We start from the raw sequence: 23,291 nt of genomic DNA, 5'->3' as shown, positions 1-23,291 counted from the left end.
AGTTATATGAATCGATTCGTATGGATCAGCCGCAGTGCATAGGCCTATTTTTGTTAACAAATATTACTCTATTTATTTATAATTAATAGAAAAAGTTTTTTGTAAATTCGAAGATCTGTAATACCCATAATGTTCACAAACCCCCCTGAGTTCGAAACTGCAAAAGCTGCATTGTCGCGTTGCTCAAATGTTTAATCTCTACATAAGTATATACGCGCCAAACGGTGAAAGAACTACTGCTTCACTCATTTTCAGTTCAAATAAAATATTGTTTCCCATTGTTGCCACTTACCTATATTTGTCTGTACCAAAATCCTTAAAAAATTGTTCTAAAATAATTGTTAACGCATAAAAAAACTTTAAAGAGAAATAATAACATAACCGCCCTATTTTTTTTGGACAAATTTTACTTACACGTAAATACATAGGTTATTGACTTATCTTGTTGGGTTGATTTTCCAAGAGGGTGGATAAATGATGTATATTGGAACGATTTACCGTCATCCCTTGTCAAATTTGGTTTTGAGACAAACCGGTTTCGGCGTTGTGCCATCATCAGTGTCGATTTTCGTTCTGATCTGTTGTTGTCGTTTGTCCTGTATTTATAGTTCGTAGGTATATGAGCAGGTATTGTCAAATTGATGCTTGCGTATATTTAGTTATGTGTATGTGCTGTGTGTTCATTCAGAACCGAGGGCGGATTACTAATCGATTTGTGTGGCTGACTGGGGTAGGTAGAAATCTGTGATTTTAGTCGTTTGACCTTCTTTGTCGGTTTTTTGTTTTGGTGTGTTAATTTTTTTGGTTTATTTGTTGTTGTGTGTTTGTCTGTTGTACCTGTGTGATTAAGTTGTTTCCTGTAAACAAGTTTTAAAGGCTCGAATAATGTGTCAGAAATTGTGTTTATCTGTTCGTTTATTATTCTACCGTCGAATGTTTTCTGTTTGTAGATTTCCATGTTTACGAGTACGTTGAGTCGGGCCTTTTCTTGTATGTGAAGAACCCTAACTGTTTTGTTGATATTTGCTGGGGAACATTCATTCTCGACCATGTGATTCGCGAAGTTAGACTCGGGTATAATGTTTGGATTCCGTATTTTTTTGTTGTAATCTCTAATATGTTCTCTGAACCTCGTTCTTATTTGCCGTCCTGTTTGTCCTATGTAACTATGCTGGCATCCGCAGGTAAGCTTGTATACGCCGTGGCTGCTACATGGTTAAGGTTAGTTCTTAGTTTTCGCCCTAGATTGTTCGATGTTTTGAATGCTGTGTTAATGTTGTATTTTTTAAAGAAGTTTGCCAATTTATATGTTGCTTTTCCAGTATATGTCATAGTCGTCCAGCTATTATTTTCCTTTTCATTATTTCTTTTTGTTTCTCGATTTGTCCTTCTGAGCTTATCTACTAGTGATTTTTTTATATCCGTTGTTTGCAGCGATATTATATATGACCTCTTATATGCCTCTTGTGTAAGAAGTGTTCTTTCAAGTCTATGTACCAAGTGCCTTAATGCTGCATTTTTATGCTGTTGAGGGTGATTTGAGGTATTGTGTATTATTGTGTCGGTGGCCGTTGACTTTCTATATATGTCATAGATAAATCTTTTGGCTTCTTTATCAATATTTATCGTGAGGTCTAGATAGTTGATTCCTCTGTCTTTTTCGGTTTCCATTGTAAATTTTATATTTCCGTGCTGCTTGATGAGGTTATTAGTAGTTAAAACGCATATTTTGTCATCCACGTATCTAGCATAAAATGACACGCCTAATTTGGACTTCAGCTCCTGTATGTACTTTTCTTCCAGATTTTGCATGAACACTTCCATAAGAATTGCTGATGTGGGGCTTCCCATTCCAAGACCGTTTGATTGTCTATATATTTTATTGTTGAATTGAAAATAGTTTTGACGTAAAGTGGTTCTTAGCGTATTTGTGATTTGCATACTTTTCACTTTGTTTTTTGTGTTATGAACTATTGTTGAGCTAACTATGTCCAAAGTCTCCGATAGTGGTATGGATGGGTATAAATTTTTTATGTCAAAAGATACCAATTTGCTGTCTCTTGTTAGCTCTACGGTCTCGAGTCTCTCTATTAGTTCTGTTGTGTTAGCTATTGCATATTCGTTCCTTAGCTCCAGAGTATCTATCAATATCGTTTTTAAATATTTGGACAGTTTGTAGCATGGTGCCGATTTAAAATTAATGATGATGATTTTTATGATTTCCCTGCACATGTGTCTTGCGTGCTCCTGTTCTTCCTGTGGTATCAATGACATTGCGATCTCCGCATCTACAATCGCTTGCTCCGTTTTTCTTACTGTATTCTGGTCCATGATATTGTGCTTCAGGCCATTTTTGAGAAGTTGTGCCTCTTCCTTGGTAATGGCCACTGTTGTGAGGTTAACGAACTTGTCATGAAACTGGTGAGTGTTTTGGTTTTGGTTACCCTCTCGTCGTCCTGCCAGCTTGTCCAATTTTCGGTTCAGCGACCTGTAACCATGCTGGCATCCGCAGGTAAGCTTGTATACGCCGTGGCTGCTAAATGGATCCTCTGAGTTAATGTTAGTTCTTAGTTTTCGCCCTAGATTGTTCGATGTTTTAATGCTGTGTTAATGTTGTATTTTTTAAAGAAGTTTGCCAATTTATATGTTGCTTTTCCAGTATATGTCATAGTCGTCCAGCTATTATTTTCCTTTTCATTATTTCTTTTTGTTTCTCCATTTGTCCTTCTGAGCTTATCTACTAGTGCTTTTTTTATATCCGTTGTTTGCAGCGATATTATATATAACCTCTTATATGCCTCTTGTGTAAGAAGTGTTCTTTCAAGTCTATATACCAAGTGCCTTAATGCTGCATTTTTATGCTGTTGAGGGTGATTTGAGGTATTGTGTATTATTGTGTCGGTGGCCGTTGACTTTCTATATATGTCATAGATAAATCTTTTGGCTTCTTTATCAATATTTATCGTGAGGTCTAGATAGTTGATTCCTCTGTCTTTTTCGGTTTCCATTGTAAATTTTATATTTCCGTGCTGCTTGATGAGGTTATTAGTAGTTAAAACGCATATTTTGTCATCCACGTATCTAGCATAAAATGACACGCCTAATTTGGACTTCAGCTCCTGTATGTACTTTTCTTCCAGATTTTGCATGAACACTTCCATAAGAATTGCTGATGTGGGGCTTCCCATTCCAAGACCGTTTGATTGTCTATATATTTTATTGTTGAATTGAAAATAGTTTTGACGTAAAGTGGTTCTTAGCGTATTTGTGATTTGCATACTTTTCACTTTGTTTTTTGTGTTATGAACTATTGTTGAGTTAACTATGTCCAAAGTCTCCGATAGTGGTATAGATAGGTATAAATCTTTTATGTCAAAAGATACCAATTTGCTGTTTCTTGTTAGCTCTACGGTCTCGAGTCTCTCTATTAGTTCTGTTGTGTTAGCTATTGCATATTCGTTCCTTAGCTCCAGAGTATCTATCAATATCGTTTTTAAATATTTGGACAGTTTGTAGCATGGTGCCGATTTAAAATTAATGATGATGATTTTTATGATTTCCCTGCACATGTGTCTTGCGTGCTCCTGTTCTTCCTGTGGTATCAATGATATTGCGATCTCCGCATCTACAATCGCTTGCTCCGTTTTTCTTACTGTATTCTGGTCCATGATATTGTGCTTCAGGCCCTTTTCGAGAAATTGTGCCTCTTCCTTGGTAATGGCCACTGTTGTGAGGTTAACGAACTTGTCATGAAACTGGTGAGTGTTTTGGTTTTGGTTACCCTCTCGTCGTCCTGCCAGCTTGTCCAATTTTCGGTTCAGCGACCTGTATTTTTGTTGTAGTTCCTGATCGACCTCTGTCCTAATGCGGTCGAAACATTCCATTAATGCAGTCGTAGGTAGTTGTTCTGCCAATCCTAAATGGATAGATAATAACTCGGCATCTATCTCATCCTTCTTCGAGTATAAGCTTTCCAACTCATATTTTAAAAAATCCTTTCCGTTTTTCTAACTGTTTTCCTGCTAGGTTTTATCACAACGGACCTTAGTGTTGTCCAAGTGAGCTATCCTTATCAGGGCAGCTACCACCTAACCTGCTAGGTTTGGTATTTGCCTTTATTGTTGTTTTTGCGAATTTCGGCGTAACATTCAATTCCAGGTATTGTTTGTTGAACCAAATGCTCGCCTTTGCTTTATATATTTTCAGTAGGCGTCGCTTGTAAATTGTTAGAAGTCCGTTCGCGTTCAAGTTAAAAGCCTGACAAGCAATAACTGACTTATCTTGTTTGGTTGATTTTCCGACAGGGTGGATAAATGATGTATATTGGAACGATTTTCCGTCATCCCTTGTCAAATTTGGTTTTGAGACAAACCGGTTTCGGCGTTGTGCCATCATCAGTGTCGATTTTCGTTCTGATCTGTTGTTGTCGTTCGTCCTGTATTTATAGTTCGTAGGTATATGAGCAGGTATTGTCAAATTGATGCTTGTGTATATTTAGTTATATGTATGTGCTGTGTGTTCATTCAGAACCGAGGGTGGTTTACTAATCGATTTGTGTGGCTGACTGGGGTAGGTAGAAATCTGTGATTTTAGTCGTTTGACCTTCTTTGTCGGTTTTTTGTTTTGGTGTGTTAATTTTTTTGGTTTATTTGTTGTTGTGTGTTTGTTTGTTGTACCTGTGTGATTAAGCTGTTTCCTGTAAACAAGTTTTAAAGGCTCAAATAATGTGTCAGAAATTGTGTTTATCTGTTCGTTTATTATTCTACCGTCGAATGTTTTCTGTTTGTAGATTTCCATGTTTTCGAGTACGTTGAGACGTCGGCCATTTTCTTGTATGTGAAGAACCCTAACTGTTTTATTGATGTTTGCTGGGGAACATTCATTCTCGACCATGTGATTCGCGAAGTTAGACTCGGGTATAATGTTTGGATTCCGTATTTTTTTGTTGTAATCTCGAATATATTCTCTGAACCTCGTTCTTATTTGCCGTCCTGTTTGTCCTATGTAACTATGCTGGCATCCGCAGGTAAGCTTGTATACGCCGTGGCTGCTAAATGGATGTTGTTGTTGTTGTTGTAGCAATGCTCGCCCCACCTAATAGCCGCGTCCGATCACAAATTGTCATCAATATCCCCTAACGGGAGTCCAAGGAAACTTGCCGTTTCAACAGGGGTGGACCATAAGGAAAGGGGTGTTAGAGGCGTTGGTTCCACATTACAATTAAAGAGATGGTTGGTGTCATGTGGGGACACATTGCAAGCGTGGCATACATTTTGTATGTCGGGGTTGATTCTGGATAGGTAAGAGTTTAACCTGTTACAGTATCCACAACGAAGTTGAGCAAGAGTGACACGCGTTTCCCTGGGGAGTATGCGTTCCTCTTCCGCGAGTTCTGGATATTTTTCTTCAAGTACTGGATTCACCGGGCAATTCCCGACATAAAGGTCCGACGCCTGTCTATGGAGTTCACCAAGGACCTGCTTGTGTTTTTTCGCTTCATACGGCTGGGTTCTCAGGTGCCGTATTTCCTCAAAGTGCTTACGGAGATGACTCCTTAGGCCCCTAGGCGGTGCTGGTTCGTCAATCAGATGTCTGTTGGGATGCCCAGGTTTCTGGGTATTCAACAGAAACTGTTTGGTCAGCATCTCATTTCTCTCCCTGATGGGGAGTATTCTCGCCTCATTATGCAGATGGTGTTCTGGGGACATAAGAAGACAGCCCGTGGCGATTCTGAGAGCAGTATTTTGGCAGGCCTGTAGTTTCTTCCAGTGGGTAGTTTTTAGGCTTGGCGACCATATGGGTGACGCGTAGCACGTAATCGGCTGGCTAGTTGCTTTGTATGTGGTCATGAGCGTTTCTTTATCTTTTCCCCAGGTACTGCCAGCAAGGGATTTGAGGATTTTATTACGGCTCTGAATTCTCGGAACAATTGCGGTTGCGTGCGCACCAAAATGTAGATCCTGATCAAACGTCACACCCAAGATTTTGGGGTGTAGGACAGTCGGTAGCGTAGTGCCATCGACGTGAATGTTCAATATGGTCGACATTTGGGGCGTCCATGTTGTAAATAAGGTCGCGGAAGATTTAGTCGGTGACAATGCCAGGTTTCGCGTGGCGGAAAAACTGGAGAGATCAGGGAAATAGCCGTTTATTTTATTGCATAGCTCATCGATCTCTGGGCCTGGGTCTGTGGTCATTATTGTGCAGTCATCGGCGTAGGAAACGATTGGTAGCTTAGATATGTAGAAATTAAACAAAAGTGGGGATAGGACACCACCCTGTGGCACCCCTTGTTTAATTCTCCTTGGTTTTGATGTTTCGTTTCTGAATTGCACCGATGCCTGCCGACCACCCAGATAATTTGCGGTCCACCTTTTAAGACATGGGGGAAGGGTAGACCCTTCCAGGTCTTGCAGTAATGAGCCATGGTTGACTGTATCAAAGGCTTTTGATAGGTCTAGCGCTACGAGTACTGTTCTATGGTGGGGGTATTGATTCAAACCGCAATGTATCTGGGTGCTAATGACATTTAGCGCGGAGGTAGTGCTATAGAGTTTTCTGAAGCCATGCTGATGAGGGGCTAGCTGCAAATGTGCTTGGAAATAAGGGAGCAAATGGCTTCAAGCGTCTTTGCCACTGGCGATAGGAGAGATATCGGACGATATGACTCACCTACGTTAGCTGGTTTCCCAGGCTTTAGTAGCGGGACCACCTTGGCCATTTTCCATTTCTCTGGTATGGCAAAGGTGGAGAGAGACAGGTTGAAGACATGGCTAAATATTTGAAACCCTCTTTCCCTAGGTTTTTAAGCATCGGCATGGCTATGCCGTCTGGGCCCACTGCTTTGGATGGTTTAGCGCGACCAATGGCGTCCTCAACCTCTCTAGCGGTGATGGTGATTGGTGACGCGCTGAATTTGTGTTTATGTGCGTGTCTATTGGCTCTCCGTCTATCTTTGTCGACCGTAGGATGCATTATATATTGTCGGCAGAAAGCGATCGCGCATTTTTCCGCATCCGACAGATGGATCCTCTGAGTTAATGTTAGTTCTTAGTTTTCGCCCTAGATTGTTCGATGTTTTGAATGCTGTGTTAATGTTGTATTTTTTAAAGAAGTTTGCCAATTTATATGTTGCTTTTCCAGTATATGTCATAGTCGTCCAGCTATTATTTTCCTTTTATTATTTCTTTTTGTTTCTCCATTTGTCCTTCTGAGCTTATCTACTAGTGCTTTTTTATATCCGTTGTTTGCAGCGATATTATATATGACCTCTTATATGCCTCTTGTGTAAGAAGTGTTCTTTCAAGTCTATGTACCAAGTGCCTTAATGCTGCATTTTTATGCTGTTGAGGGTGATTTGAGGTATTGTGTATTATTGTGTCGGTGGCCGTTGACTTTCTATATATGTCATAGATAAATCTTTTGGCTTCTTTATCAATATTTATCGTGAGGTCTAGATAGTTGATTCCTCTGTCTTTTTCGGTTTCCATTGTAAATTTTATATTTCCGTGCTGCTTGATGAGGTTATTAGTAGTTAAAACGCATATTGTGTCATCCACGTATCTAGCATAAAATGACACGCCTAATTTGGACTTCAGCTCCTGTATGTACTTTTCTTCCAGATTTTCCATGAACACTTCCATAAGAATTGCTGATGTGGGGCTTCCAATTCCAAGACCGTTTGATTGTCTATATATTTTATTGTTGAATTGAAAATAGTTTTGACGTAAAGTGGTTCTTAGCGTATTTGTGATTTGCATACTTTTCACTTTGTTTTTTGTGTTATGAACTATTGTTGAGCTAACTATGTCCAAAGTCTCCGATAGTGGTATAGATGGGTATAAATCTTTTATGTCAAAAGATACCAATTTGCTGTTTCTTGTTAGCTCTACGGTCTCGAGTCTCTCTATTACTTCTGTTGTGTTAGCTATTGCATATTCATTCCTTAGCTCCAGAGTATCTATCAATATCGTTTTTAAATATTTGGACAGTTTGTAGCATGGTGCCGATTTAAAATTAATGATGATGATTTTTATGATGTCCCTGCACATGTGTCTTGCGTGCTCCTGTTCTTCCTGTGGTATCAATGATTTTCCGATCTCCGCATCTACAATCGCTTGCTCCGTTTTTCTTACTGTATTCTGGTCCATGATATTGTGCTTCAGGCCCTTTTCGAGAAGTTGTGCCTCTTCCTTGGTAATGGCCACTGTTGTGAGGTTAACGAACTTGTCATGAAACTGGTGAGTGTTTTGGTTTTGGTTACCCTCTCGTCGTCCTGCCAGCTTGTCCAATTTTCGGTTCAGCGACCTGTATTTTTGTTGTAGTTCCTGATCGACCTCTGTCCTAATGCGATCGAAACATTCCATTAATGCAGTCGTAGGTAGTTGTTCTGCCAATCTTAAATGGATAGATAATAACTCGGCATTTATCTCATCCTTCTTCGAGTATAAGCTTTCCAACTCATATTTTAAAAAATCCTTTTCCGCTTTTCTAACTGTTTTCCTGCTAGGTTTTATCACAACGGACCTTCGTGTTGTCCAAGTGAGCTATCCTTATCAGGGCAGCTACCACCTAACCTGCTAGGTTTGGTATTTGCCTTTATTGTTATTTTTGCGAATTTCGGAGTAACATTCAATTCCAGGCATTGTTTGTTGAACCAGATGCTCGCCTTTGCTTTATATATTTTCAGTAGGCGTCGCTTGTAAATTGTTAGAAGTCCGTTCGCGTTCAAGTTAAAAGCCTGACAAGCAATAACTGACTTATCTTGTTTGGTTGATTTTCCGACAGGGTGGATAAATGATGTATTTTGGAACGATTTTCCGTCATCCCTTATCAAATTTGGTTTTGAGACAAACCGGTTTCGGCATTGTGCCATCATCAGTGTCGATTTTCGTTCTGATCTGTTTTTGTCGTTCGTCCTGTATTTATAGTTCGTAGGTATATGAGCAGGTATTGTCAAATTGATGCTTGTGTATATTTAGTTATGTGTATGTGCTGTGTGTTCATTCAGAACCGAGGGTGGTTTACTAATCGATTTGTGTGGCCGACTGGGGTAGGTAGAAATCTGTGATTTTAGTCGTTTGACCTTCTTTGTCGGTTTTTTGTTTTGGTGTGTTAATTGTTTTGGTTTATTTGTTGTTGTGTGTTTGTCTGTTGTACCTGTGTGGTTAAGTTGTTTCCTGTAAACAAGTTTTAAAGGCTCGAATAATGTGTCAGAAATTGTGTTTATCTGCTCGTTTATTATTCTACCGTCGAATGTTTTCTGTTTGTAGATTTCCATGTTTCCGAGTACGTTGAGACGTCGGCCCTTTTCTTGTATGTGGAGAACCCTAACTGTTTTATTGATGTTTGCTGGGAACATTCATTCTCGACCATGTGATTCGCGAAGTTAGACTCGGGTATAATGTTTGGATTCCGTATTTTTTTGTTGTAATCTCTAATATGTTCTCTGAACCTCGTTCTTATTTTCCGTCCTGTTTGTCCTATGTAACTATGCTGGCATCCGCAGGTAAGCTTGTATACGCCGTGGCTGCTAAATGGATCCTCTGAGTTAATGTTAGTTCTTAGTTTTCGCCTTAGATTGTTCGTTGTTTTGAATGCTGTGTTAATGTTGTATTTTTTAAAGAAATTTGCCAATTTATATGTTGCTTTTCCAGTATATGTCATAGTCGTCCAGCTATTATTTTCCTTTTCATTATTTCTTTTTGGTTCTCCATTTGTCCTTCTGAGCTTATCTACTAGTGCTTTTTTATATCCGTTGTTTGCAGCGATATTATATATGACCTCAAGTTCTCTCTTATATGCCTCTTGTGTAAGAGGTGTTCTTTCAAGTCTATGTACCAAGTGCCTTAATGCTGCATTTTTATGCTGTTGAGGGTGATTTGAGGTATTGTATATTATTGTGTCGGTGGCCGTTGACTTTCTATATATGTCATAGATAAATCTTTTGGCTTCTTTATCAATATTTATCGTGAGGTCTAGATAGTTGAATCCTCTGTCTTTTTCGGTTTCCATTGTAAATTTTATATTTCCGTGCTGCTTGTTGAGGTACTCCAGTACAAGCTCTTCGTTATTAGTAGTTAAAACGCATATTATGTCATCCACGTATCTAGCATAAAATGACACGCCTAATTTGGAATTCAGCTCCTGTATGTACTTTTCTTCCAGATTTTGCATGAACACTTCCATAAGAATTGCTGATGTGGGGCTTCCCATTCCAAGACCGTTTGTTTGTCTATATATTTTATTGTTGAATTAAAAATAGTTTTGACGTAAAGTGGTTCTTAGCGTATTTGTGATTTGCATATTTTTCACTTTGTTTTTTGTGTTATGAACTATTGTTGAGCTAACTATGTCCAAAGTCTCCGATAGTGGTATAGATGGGTATAAATATTTTATGTTAAAAGATACCAATTTGCTGTTTCTTGTTAGCTCTACGGTCTCGAGTCTCTCTATTAGTTCTGTTGTGTTAGCTATTGCATATTCGTTCCTTAGCTCCAGAGTATCTATCAATATCGTTTTTAAATATTTGTACAGTTTGTGGCATGGTGCCGATTTAAAATTAATGATGGGCCTCATTGGCGTATCCGGCTTGTGGATTTTTGGTAGCGCAACCAGTGGAGGAGCCGAAGGGTTCATTTGGACCAATCTATGTGCCATGTTAGAATCTACTATATTTGTTGCATTTTTTATAGCAATTTTGATTTGTTTTTGGTATTCATCTGTGGGATCCTCTCTCATTCTACGACATTTCATTTCCTCTATGAGATCCTCGGTTTTGGATATATATTGCTCTTTTTCGATTAGCACAGTGGTGTTTCCTTTGTCCGCTTTCGTTGTGACAATATTGTTTACTTAGTTTATGCCGTAGATTCTTTATTGTTTTCTCCTCTGTATTCGATTTTTGTCCTTCCTGTGCTTTCACCTCTTTTTTTATGATTTCCCTGCACATGTGTCTTGCGTGCTCCTGTTCTTCCTGTGGTATCAATGATATTGCGATCTCCGCATCTACAATCGCTTGCTCCGTTTTTCTTACTGTATTCTGGTCCATGATATTGTGCTTCAGGCCGTTTTCGAGAAGTTGTGCCTCTTCCTTGTTAATGGCCACTGTTGTGAGGTTAACGAACTTGTCATGAAACTGGTGAGTGTTTTGGTTTTGGTTACCCTCTCGTCCTGCCAGCTTGTCTAATTTTTGGTTCAGCGACCTTTATTTTTTATTTTACCTGTATTTTTGTTGTAGTTCCTGATCGACCTCTGTCCTAATGCGGTCGAAACATTCCATTAATGCAGTCGTAGGTAGTTGTTCTGCCAATCTTAAATGGATAGATAATAACTCGGCATTTATCTCATCCTTCTTCGAGTATAAGCTTTCCAACTCATATTTTAGAAAATCCTTTTCCGCTTTTCTAACTGTTTTCCTGCTAGGTTTGGTATTTGCCTTTATTGTTATTTTTGCGAATTTCGGAGTAACATTCAATTCCAGGCATTGTTTGTTGAACCAAATGCTCGCCTTTTCTTTATATATTTTCAGTAGGCGTCGCTTGTAAATTGTTAGAAGTCCGTTCGCGTTCAAGTTAAAAGCCTGACAAGCAATAACTGACTTATCTTGTTTGGTTGATTTTCCGAAAGGGTGGATAAATGATGTATATTGGAACGACCGGTTTCGGCGTTGTGCCATCATCAGTGTCGATTTTCGTTCTGATCTGTTGTTGTCGTTCGTCCTGTATTTATATTTCGTAGGTATATGAGCAGGTATTGTCAAATTGATGCTTGTGTATATTTAGTTATGTGTATGTGCTGTGTGTTCATTCAGAACCGAGGGTGGTTTACTAATCGATTTGTGTGGCTGACTGGGGTAGGTAGAAATCTGTGATTTTAGCCGTTTGACCTTCTTTGTCGGTTTTTTGTTTTGGTGTGTTAATTGTTTTGGTTTATTTGTTGTTGTGTGTTTGTCTGTTGTACCTGTGTGATTAAGTTGTTTCCTGTAAACAAGTTTTAAAGGCTCGAATAATGTGTCAGAAATTGTGTTTATCTGTTCGTTTATTATTCTACCGTCGAATGTTTTCTGTTTGTAGATTTCCATGTTTTCGAGTACGTTGAGACGTCGGCCCTTTTCTTGTATGTGAAGAACCCTAACTGTTTTATTGATGTTTGCTGGGGAACATTCATTCTCGACCATGTGATTCGCGAAGTTAGACTCGGGTATAATGTTTGGATTCCGTATTTTTTTGTTGTAATCTCTAATATGTTCTCTGAACCTCGTTCTTATTTGCCGTCCTGTTTGTCCTATGTAACTATGCTGGCATCCGCAGGTAAGCTTGTATACGCCGTGGCTGCTAAATGGATCCTCTGAGTTAATGTTAGTTCTTAGTTTTCGCCTTAGATTGTTCGATGTTTTGAATGCTGTGTTAATGTTGTATTTTTTAAAGAAGTTTGCCAATTTATATGTTGCTTTTCCAGTATATGCCATAGTCGTCCAGCTATTATTTTCCTTTTCGTTATTTCTTTTTGGTTCTCCATTTGTCCTTCTGAGCTTATCTACTAGTGCTTTTTTATATCCGTTGTTTGCAGCGATATTATATATGACCTCAAGTTCTCTCTTATAGGCCTCTTGTGTAAGAGGTGTTCTTTCAAGTCTATGTACCAAGTGCCTTAATGCTGCATTTTTATGCTGTTGGGGGTGATTTGAGGTATTGTGTATTATTGTGTCGGTGGCCGTTGACTTTCTATATATGTCATAGATAAATCTTTTGGCTTCTTTATCAATATTTATCGTGAGGTCTAGATAGTTGATTCCTCTGTCTTTTTCGGTTTCCATTGTAAATTTTATATTTCCCTGCTGCTTGTTGAGGTACTCCAGTACAAGCTCTTCGTTATTAGTAGTTAAAACGCATATTATGTCATCCACGTATCTAGCATAAAATGACACGCCTAATTTGGACTTCAGCTCCTGTATGTACTTTTCTTCCAGATTTTGCATGAACACTTCCATAAGAATTGCTGATGTGGGGCTTCCCATTCCAAGACCGTTTGTTTGTCTATATATTTTATTGTTGAATTAAAAATAGTTTTGACGTAAAGTGGTTCTTAGCGTATTTGTGATTTGCATACTTTTCACTTTGTTTTTTGTGTTATGAACTATTGTTGAGCTAACTATGTCCAAAGTCTCCGATAGTGGTATAGATGTCAAAAGATACCAATTTGCTGTTTCTTGTTAGCTCTACGGTCTCGAGTCTCTCTATTAGTTCTGTTGTGTTAGCTATTGCATATTCGTTCCTTAGCTCCAGAGTATCTATCAATATCGTTTTTAAATATTTGGACAGTTTGTAGCATGGTGCCGATTTAAAATTAATGATGGGCCTCATTGGCGTGTCTGGCTTGTGGATTTTTGGTAGCGCAATCAGTGGAGGAGCCGAAGGGTTCATTTGGACCAATATATGTGCCATGTTAGAATCTACTATATTTGTTGCATTTTTATACTCAGTTGAGCAGAGCTCACAGAGTATATTAACTTTGATTGCATAACGGTTGGTTGTACAGGTATAAAGGAATCGAGATAGATATAGACTTCCATATATCAAAATCATCAGTATCGAAAAAAAATTCGATTGAGCCATGTCCGTCCGTCCGTCCGTCTGTCCGTTAACACGATAACTTGAGTAAATTTTGAGGTATCTTGTTGAAATTTGGTACGTAGGTTCCTGGGCACTCATCTCAGATCTCTATTTAAAATGAACGATATCGGACAATAACCACGCCCACTTTTTCGATATCGAAAATTTCGAATAATCGAAAAACTGCGATAATTCATTACCAAATACGCATTAAGCGATGAAACTCGGTAGGTGAGTTGAGCTTATGACGCAGAATAGAAAATTAGTAAAATTTTGGACAATGGGCGTGGCACCGCCCACTTTTAAATGAAGGTAATTTAGAAGTTTTGCAAGCTGTAATTTGGCAGTCGTTGAAGATATCATGATGAAATTTGGCAGGAACGTTACTCTTATTACTTTATGTCTGCTTAATAAAAATTAGCAAAATCGGCGAACGACCACACCCACTTTAAAAAAAAAAAATTTTTTTAATTCAAATTTTAAAAGAAAAGTTAATATCTTTACAGCATATAAGTAAATTATGCCAACATTCAACTCCAGTAATGATATGGTGCAACAAAATACAAAAATAAAAGAAAATTTCAAAATGGGCATGACTCCGCCCTTTTTCATTTAATTTGTCTAGGATGCTTGTAATGCCATAAGTCGAACAAAAATTAACCAATCCTCGTGAAATTTGGTAGAGGCTTAGCTTGTAGGACGATAACTGTTTTCTGTCAAAAAGGGCGAAATCGGTTGAAGCCACGCCCGGTTTTTATTCACAGTCGACCGTCTGTCCTTCCGCTCGGCCGTTAACACGATAACTTGAGCAAAAATCTATATATCTTTACTAAACTCAGTTCACGTACTTATCTGAACTCACTTTGTATTGGTATAAAAAATGGCCGAAATCCGACTATGACCACGCCCACTTTTTCGATATCGAGTCAGGCCTGGTCCACCTTTATGGCGATATCCCTAAATGGCATCCATCTATAGATCTATGGCCCACTTCCTCTTAAAATACTCTTTAATACCTTCCATTTGATACACATGTCATACAAACACATTCCAGGGTTACCCTAGGTTCCTTTTACAACATGGTGATTTCCCTTACTTTGTCTCCACAGCTCTCAACTGAGTATGTAATGATCGGTTACACCCGAACTTAGCCTTCCTTACTTGTTTATAGCAACTTTGATTTGGTTTTGGTATTCATCTGTGGGATCCTCTCTCATTCGACGACATTTCATTTCCTCTATGAGATCCTCGGTTTTGGATATATATTGCTCTTTTTCGATTAGCACAGTGGTGTTTTCTTTGTCCGCTTTCGTTGTGACAATATTGTTTTTCCTTAGTTTATGCCGTAGATTCTTTATTGTTTTCTCCTCTGTATTCGATTTTTGTCCTTCCTGTGCTTTCACCTCCTTTTTTATGACTTCCCTGCACATGTGTCTTGCGTGCTCCTGTTCTTCCTGTGGTATCAATGATATTGCGATCTCCGCATCTACAATCGCTTGCTCCGTTTTTCTTACTGTATTCTGGTCCATGATATTGTGCTTCAGGCCGTTTTCGAGAAGTTGTGCCTCTTCCTTGGTAATGGCCACTGTTGTGAGGTTAACAAACTTGTCATGAAACTGGTGAGTGTTTTGGTTTTGGTTACCCTCTCGTCGTCGTGCCAGCTTGTCCAATTTTCGGTTCAGCGACCTGTATTTTTGTTGTAGTTCCTGATCGACCTCTGTCTTAATGCGGCCGAAACATTCCATTAATGCAGTCGTAGGTAGTTGTTCTGCCAATCTTAAATGGATAGATAATAACTCGGCATTTATCTCATCCTTCTTCGAGTATAGGCTTTCCAACTCATATTTAAAAAAATCCTTTTCCGCTTTTCTAACTGTTTTCCTGCTAGATTTGGTATTTGCCTTTATTGTTATTTTTGCGAATTTCGGAGTAACATTCAATTCCAGGCATTGTTTGTTGAACCAACTGCTCGCCTTTGCTTTATATATTTTCAGTAGGCGTCGCTTGTAAATTGTTAGTAGTCCGTTCGCGTTCAAGTTAAAAGCCTGACAAGCAATAACTTACTTATCTTGTTTGGTTGATTTTCCGACAGGGTGGATAAATGATGTATATTGGAACGATTTTCCGTCATCCCTTATCAAATTTGGTTTTGAGACAAACCGGTTTCGGCGTTGTGCCATCATCAGTGTCGATTTTCGTTCTGATCTGTTGTTGTCGTTTGTCCTGTATTTATAGTTCGTAGGTATATGATCAGGTATTGTCAAATTGATGCTTGTGTATATTTAGTTATGTGTATGTGCTGTGTGTTCATTCAGAACCGAGGGTGGTTTACTAATCGATTTGTTTGGCTGACTGAGGTAGGTAGAAATCTGTGATTTTAGTCGTTTGACCTTCTTTGTCGGTTTTTTGTTTTGGTGTGTTAATTGTTTTGATTTATTTGTTGTTGTGTGTTTGTCTGTTGTACCTGTGTGATTAAGTTGTTTCCTGTAAACAAGTTTTAAAGGCTCGAATAATGTGTCAGAAATTGTGTTTATCTGTTCGTTTATTATTCTACCGTCGAATGTTTTCTGTTTGTAGATTTCCATGTTTTCGAGTACGTTGAGCCGTCGGCCCTTTTCTTGTATGTGAAGAACCCTAACTGTTTTATTGATGTTTGCTGGGGAACATTCATTCTTGACCATGTGATTCGCGAAGTTAGACTCGGGTATAATGTTTGGATTCCGTATTTTTTTGTTGTAATCTCTAATACGTTCTCTGAACCTCGTTCTTATTTGCCGTCCTGTTTGGCCTATGTAACTATGCTGGCATCCGCAGGTAAGCTTGTATACGCCGTGGCTGCTAAATGGATCCTCTGAGTTAATGTTAGTTCTAAGTTTTCGCCCTAGATTGTTCGATGTTTTGAATGCTGTGTTAATGTTGTATTTTTTAAAGAAGTTTGCCAATTTATATGTTGATTTTCCAGTATATGTCATAGTCGTCCAGCTATTATTTTCCTTTTCATTATTCTTTTTGGTTCTCCATTTGTCCTTCTGAGCTTATCTGCTAGTGCTTTTTTATATCCGTTGTTTGCAGCGATATTATATATGACCTCAAGTTCTCTCTTATATGCCTCTTGTGTAAGAGGTGTTCTTTCAAGTATATGTACCAAGTGCCTTAATGCTGCATTTTTATGCTGTTGAGGGTGATTTGAGGTATTGTGTATTATTGTTTCGGTGGCCGTTGACTTTCTATATATGTCATAGATAAATCTTTTGGCTTCTTTATCAATATTTATCGTGAGGTCTAGATAGTTGATTCCTCTGTTTTTTTCGGTTTCCATTGTAAATTTTATATTTCCGTGCTGCTTGTTGAGGTACTCTAGTACAAGCTGTATGTGCTTTTCCCATTCAAAGACCGTTTGTTTGTCTATATATTTTATTGTTGAATTAAAAATAGTTTTGACGTAAAGTGGTTCTTAGCGTATTTGTGATTTGCATACTTTTCACTTTGTTTTTTGTGTTATGAACTATTGTTGAGCTAACTATGTCCAAAGTCTCCGATAGTGGTATAGATGGGTATAAATCTTTTATGTCAAAAGATACCAATTTGCTGTTTCTTGTTAGCTCTACGGTCTCGAGTCTCTCTATTAGTTCTGTTGTGTTAGCTATTGCATATTCGTTCCTTAGTTCCAGAGTATCTATCAATATCGTTTTTAAATACTTGGACAGTTTGTAGCATGGTGCCGATTTAAAATTAATGATGGGCCTCACTGGTGTGTCCGGCTTGTGGATTTTTGGTAGCGCAACCAGTGGAGGAGCCGAAGGGTTCATTTGGACCAATATATGTGCCATATTAGAAGCTACTATATTTGTTGCATTTTTTATAGCAACTTTGATTTGTTTTTGGTATTCATCTGTGGGATCCTCTCTCATTCGACGACATTTCATTTCCTCTATGAGATCCTCGGTTTTGGATATATATTGCTCTTTTTCGATTAGCACAGTGGTGTTTTCTTTGTCCGCTTTCGTTGTGACAATATTGTTTTTCCTTAGTTTATGCCGTAGATTCTTTATTGTTTTCTCCTCTGTATTCGATTTTTGTCCTTCCTGTGCTTTCACCTCTTTTTTTATGATTTCCCTGCACATGTGTCTTGCGTGCTCCTGTTCTTCCTGTGATATCAATGATATTGCGATCTCCGCATCTACAATCGCTTGCTCCGTTTTTCTTACTGTATTCTGGTCCAGGATATTGTGCTTCAGGCCGTTTTCGAGAAGTTGTGCCTCTTCCTTGCTAATGGCCACTGTTGTGAGGTTAACGAACTTGTCATGAAACTGGTGAGTGTTTTGGTTTTGGTTACCCTCTCGTCCTGCCAGCTTGTCTAATTTTCGGTTCAGCGACCTGTATTTTTGTTGTAGTTCCTGATCGACCTCTGTCCTAATGCGGTGGAAACATTCCTTTAATGCAGTCGTAGGTAGTTGCTCTGGCAATCTTAAATGGATAGATAATAACTCGGCATTTATCTCATCCTTCTTCGCGTATAAGCTTTCCAACTCATATTTTAAAAAATCCTTTTCCGCGTTTCTAACTGTTTTCCTGCTAGGTTTGGTATTTGCCTTTATTGTTATTTTTGCGAATTTCGGAGTAACATTCAATTCCAGGCATTATTTGTTGAACCAAATGCTCGCCTTTGCTTTATATATTTTCAGTAGGCGTCGCTTGTAAATTGTTAGTAGTCCGTTCGCGTTCAAGTTAAAAGCCTGACAAGCAATAACTGACTTATCTTGTTTGGTTGATTTTCCGACGGGGTGGATAAATGATGTATATTGGAACGATTTTCCGTCATCCCTTGTCAAGTCAACCATATCAGAGCTACACTCACGCAGACGCACCGACATAAGCCGCAGCAGAGACAGCGCAGTCGCTAACCGTAAGAGAAACACACCGACGCAAGGCGTCACTGAGATACATTTACACACACCCAGGTAGCGACCAGCAAGGCGTCCTAACGGAACGCTCCTAACGAGACACGAGGGACCGTTAGCCCACCACAAATCATAGAGCAAGCATCAAACCAAGTGAAGAATACATACACATCTTTCTCTTATTACATTTTATATTATAGCTATAGTATATAGAGTTAAAGCAATAAAGTGAATTTTATATGAAAACGATTTGCAAGGTGCCCCGAAATACAAATTTATTGTTAGCGAACCTTGGACACGGCGAGTATACTCCAGCACTTACTGAAGAAGCACAGGGGCAAGGAAAAGCTTCGTTACAATTGGTGCCCGAGCAGGGACACTGCAAATCGTCCAACGTCAGAAGGAGCATTCCTGACTAGAAACTTGACCGTAAAATGGTTCACCAGATTGACACCACGTGGTTAGACAACATTTCAAAGGAGCAGCTGGTATCCATCACACAGGAATTGGGCATTGAACAGACAGGCACCACCCGAGAAATCCGAAAGCGCATAACAGCAGTGGCTTCGAAAGCAAATGTTGACTCGGAAATACACGGAAAATGTTTATCCCTAGAAGCCGCTTATAAGGAAAATACAGACAGGAGTGAGGTAAATGGGGCCAAGACAACAATTCCGTCGAACGGAGGCGGAACCATGAACATCGCCGATAGACTATCAGAGCAAAACCAGTTCGCGTTTCATCCCAGGAGCACAGCACCCCCACAACAATGCCCATCGTCAGTAGTAGCGGTACCATCCAACAGTACATCTCAGGCACCGACCGTAATATTCGCACCCATCATCGACCAGGTAAGAAAGTGGTCAGTGAAATATGAAGGTGGACGGGACCCTCTAGCTTTCGCCGAACGACTGGAATAACTAGCCGAAGTTTACACGCTAAACGTATATTTGCTCCCAAGACGTAGCCCGAGTTGCTAGGTGGCACCCCCCTTCAATGGTATCGCAAATACAACGTACACTGGAGCAACTGGACGACCTTCAATCCAGGTACTTCGAGCGTCTCGACGACGAAATACGGCAACGAAAACAGCAATAGACAACAATCATATATTCGACTTTGATAACGCGAAAATCATAGATAACGAAATAAGAACAAAAACCAGATATACATTAGAGAGCCTAAGAATTCTGCAATAAAGATAAAGGAGCATAAATTTAAGAGAGAACAGTGACACTATTGCCGCTGCATATTTAGTTTGTATATAATTTAAGTTTAGTGCGACAAGTTTACCACACAAGATGGTATCGATCTCTTTCCTTTTTTTATACTGTTGATTGTTTGTTTAGTTCAGTTTTAAATGTTCTAATATAATTTCAACCACCACATTTTATTGTAAGTTAAAATAAAAATTCACAAAAAAATTTTTGTTCATTGTTGTTACTTTTATGTCCAGTGTCATACAACTATATACATGTAAAATTAATAAAACTTATATACCTTGTTGTTTTTTGGAAAAAAATAAATATAGCGTTATGCCCTTGAAAATGCCAAGGAAATTTGGCGAAAAGTCGGGCTGAAGGTGGAATAATCGTGTTTTATTTGCACCATGGAAATTAATAGATCAGGGCAGCTTATAAAAAACTAAGAATTTAGTTTATTATTATTTAAATGCAATCTGATTGAATCGGAAAATGTTACGTGGTATATTAAACGAAAAAGGACGACCCAAAAACGTTTTTGATTTTAGGTCGAAATATTGCATAGGCCGTATATTACTATACTATCTTTATATTAATACGCTAACAAAATTTCCATACAATCAATTGACAGGCTGTTTCGCATAGTTAGCGTACGTAAAATCATATAAAAGTTATATGAATCGATTCGTATGGATCAGCCGCAGTGCATAGGCCTATCTTTGTTAACAAATATTACTCTATTTGTTTATAATGAATAGAAAAAGTTTTTTTAAATTCGAAAATTTATTTATTTATTTATTTATTTGAGTCTTTAAATTTACAAATTTTTACAGACTAGCATAATATTAAGAGTAGAAAGATCTTAAATGACTAATTAGGGTTGCATACGAAGAAGTGCAGTCAACACCTGAAGAACTGAAAAACAAATTGAGATCCGCACAAGCCCTCGCAAAAGGCGCATTTGCCGCATAGTTGGTCCTTGCAAAACTAATTTTAAAGGTCTCAAAGTGCCGCAAGTTTATGCAGGGAATATTGAACTGAATTTTTTCCAGGAGCGATGGACAATCAACAGCTCCAGAAATTAAACACGAAAAGATGGTTCGTCTATTTACAAGCGTACTCAGTTCAACTAAAAGACATCTCGATTCATATGACGGCAAAGGATCAGAAAAATTCAAAGAACGGAGAGCAAAACGTAAAAAAACTTTTTGAACTCTCTCGATACGATTAGAGGGACTAGTATGGTATGGTCTCCAAATTATAGCAGCATACTCCAGTCTTGATCTGACAAAAGAGCAACAAAGAGACTTGAGGGTGTGAGGGTTAGTGAAAGCTGAACAATTTCTACGAATGAAGGCTAGCATGGCATAAGACCGAGTAATAACGTAGTTAACTTGGTTAGCGAAACCAAATTTCGCGTCAAAAAATACACCCAAGTGTTTAATTTCCTCAACGAATTCCAGGGCACAGCCCGCAATACTATATGAAGTCCGTAGAACATTAGCGGATTTAGAAAAAGTCACGTGAAAACACTTTTTGATGTTAAGAGTAAGACGATTTAGACAACTCCAGTTTTCAACATTGAGGAGGTCCGATTGCAGTCTTTCAGAGTCACGAGAACTCTTTATGGTGGCGAAAATTTTCAAATCGTCTGCATACAACAAGTATTCCGCAAAAGCGAAGCATGAGCCGATATCATTTATAAATAATATAAAAAATAGAGGCCCTAGAATACTTCCTTGCGGGACCCCAGAGGAAGCAATGAAGGACTGGGACGTGGCGTTGTCTATTTCAACAACGCATTGTCTATTTGAAAGATACGACGCAATCCACTTCAAAAATGTGGAATGAAAACCCAAAGCCAGAAGCTTAGCCAAGAGTATCTGGTGCGAAACCTTGTCGAAAGCCTTTGAAAAGTCAGTGTATATTGTATCAACTTGCAATCTATTATGAAAAGCGGAAAAGCAGTATTCAGAAAAAATAGATAAGTTAGTAACAGTGGACCGTTTTGAAACAAATCCGTGCTGATTATTCGAAATTAGGCCCTTTACTGCAAAGTATATTTTATCATTTACTATAATCTCAAAAAGTTTGGAAACACATGAAAGCTTCGAAATAGGTCTGTAATTACGAACATCATTTTTGTTACCACTCTTGAATATCGTAGAAATTGAAGTTAGCTTCCAGTCATCCACAAATGTCCCAGTGGCCAGAGAGTTGTTGAAGATAATTGAAAGAGGATCAGCCAAACACAAGCAGTTTTTTAACAATATGACAGAAAGACCATCTGAGTCCGTCTTAGTAGACAGCTTAAGCTTCCCAATACCATTAACCACATCCGTAACGGAAACACGCAAAGATCCGAAATTGAGCGCTGAGTTGCTCATGGGAGGCAAACTCGAGTGGACGCGAGTGTCTGGTTCAAAATTAGAACAAAAAAAAATTGGCAAAAAGATTCGCAGCATCAACTGCATTGATTGCAGATTTGTCGTTGAAAAACACATTACTAGGGACAGATGAGCAGGCCTTTTTTGACTTTATGAAACGCCAAAACGACTTTGAGTTCGACATTATATTACTCTCAAAGCTCAGAACATAATTTCTGTACAAAAACCTATTCAAGCACTTGAATGCCTTTAAATCGTTTTGAAATTTTGAGTAGTGCGCCGAATCTCCAGTTCTTTTATACTGTTTTAAAGATTTGCACTTAAAATTCCTAAGATGTTTTAGCCTCTTAGTATGCCAGGGCGTCTTATATGTTTTTTTCCTATATATTGGGATATGCTTCAGGCACAACTCATGAACCTTATTTTTGAAGATATGAAAACAAGATGTGACATCATTATCGCGGAATGAATCACACCAATCAATGCTTAATAATATTTCATTAAGATACGACATATCGCAAGCACTAAAGTTGAAATTAATTTCAGGCTTATCTGTAATTTCAGCAAATTCGAAAAACTCCAATTCTAGGGAAATAGAAACGTGATGTTTGTCGGTCTGCAGGATTGGTGTGAAGCATTCAGACAATGTGTAGTTAACATTGTTTGAGATGAACACTAAATCTAAAATTCTATTCAGCCTATTATAGAGCCCATTAACTTGTACCAAATCGATACTTAAGAAACTATCAATCAGATGAATTTCGGCTGAAGAGTTAACGTTAGAGGCCGTAAAAGAAGCCGTGTCCTCAATATGAGACCAATTTAAATTACATAAATTAAAATCTCCAAGTACACAAAGATGATTGTCACCCACATTTGATACCAGTGAGAGAACGTTGTCAGCGTGTGCAATATATAAGGCATCTGCACTGTTCGGTGGAATATACGAAGCGCACAAATACAAGATTCCAGAAGAACCATGAACACGTACGCAGAGCTGATCAATGAGTGTATCAGAGTTAGCGAGTGTTACCACGGCCGCCTGGAATTTCCTCCGAACAGCAATGAGATCACCCCCTCCTCTAGAGCAACCTGTTTTAACAAGATCACGGTCCTTACGGAAAACATCATAGAGATGTGGATCAAAGATTTCACTACTAAAAAATTTCTCGTTCAGCCAAGATTCAA

The 23,291-nt window shown here is 38.6% G+C and overlaps 1 protein-coding gene across 3 annotated transcripts in view; it reads left to right on the top strand.

Moving 5' to 3' along the window:
• The window catches only part of Wdfy2 (WD repeat and FYVE domain containing 2), a 667,747-nt gene that overhangs the window by 195,858 nt on the left and 448,598 nt on the right, over positions 1-23,291 (top strand). The window lies entirely within an intron of this gene.

The sequence above is a fragment of the Eurosta solidaginis genome, chromosome 2 (assembly GCF_040869045.1).
Source record: "Eurosta solidaginis isolate ZX-2024a chromosome 2, ASM4086904v1, whole genome shotgun sequence".
Taxonomy (NCBI): domain Eukaryota; kingdom Metazoa; phylum Arthropoda; class Insecta; order Diptera; family Tephritidae; genus Eurosta; species Eurosta solidaginis.
The sequence above is the reverse complement of the archived record's forward strand: the minus strand, read 5'-3'. Positions and strand labels throughout refer to the sequence as shown.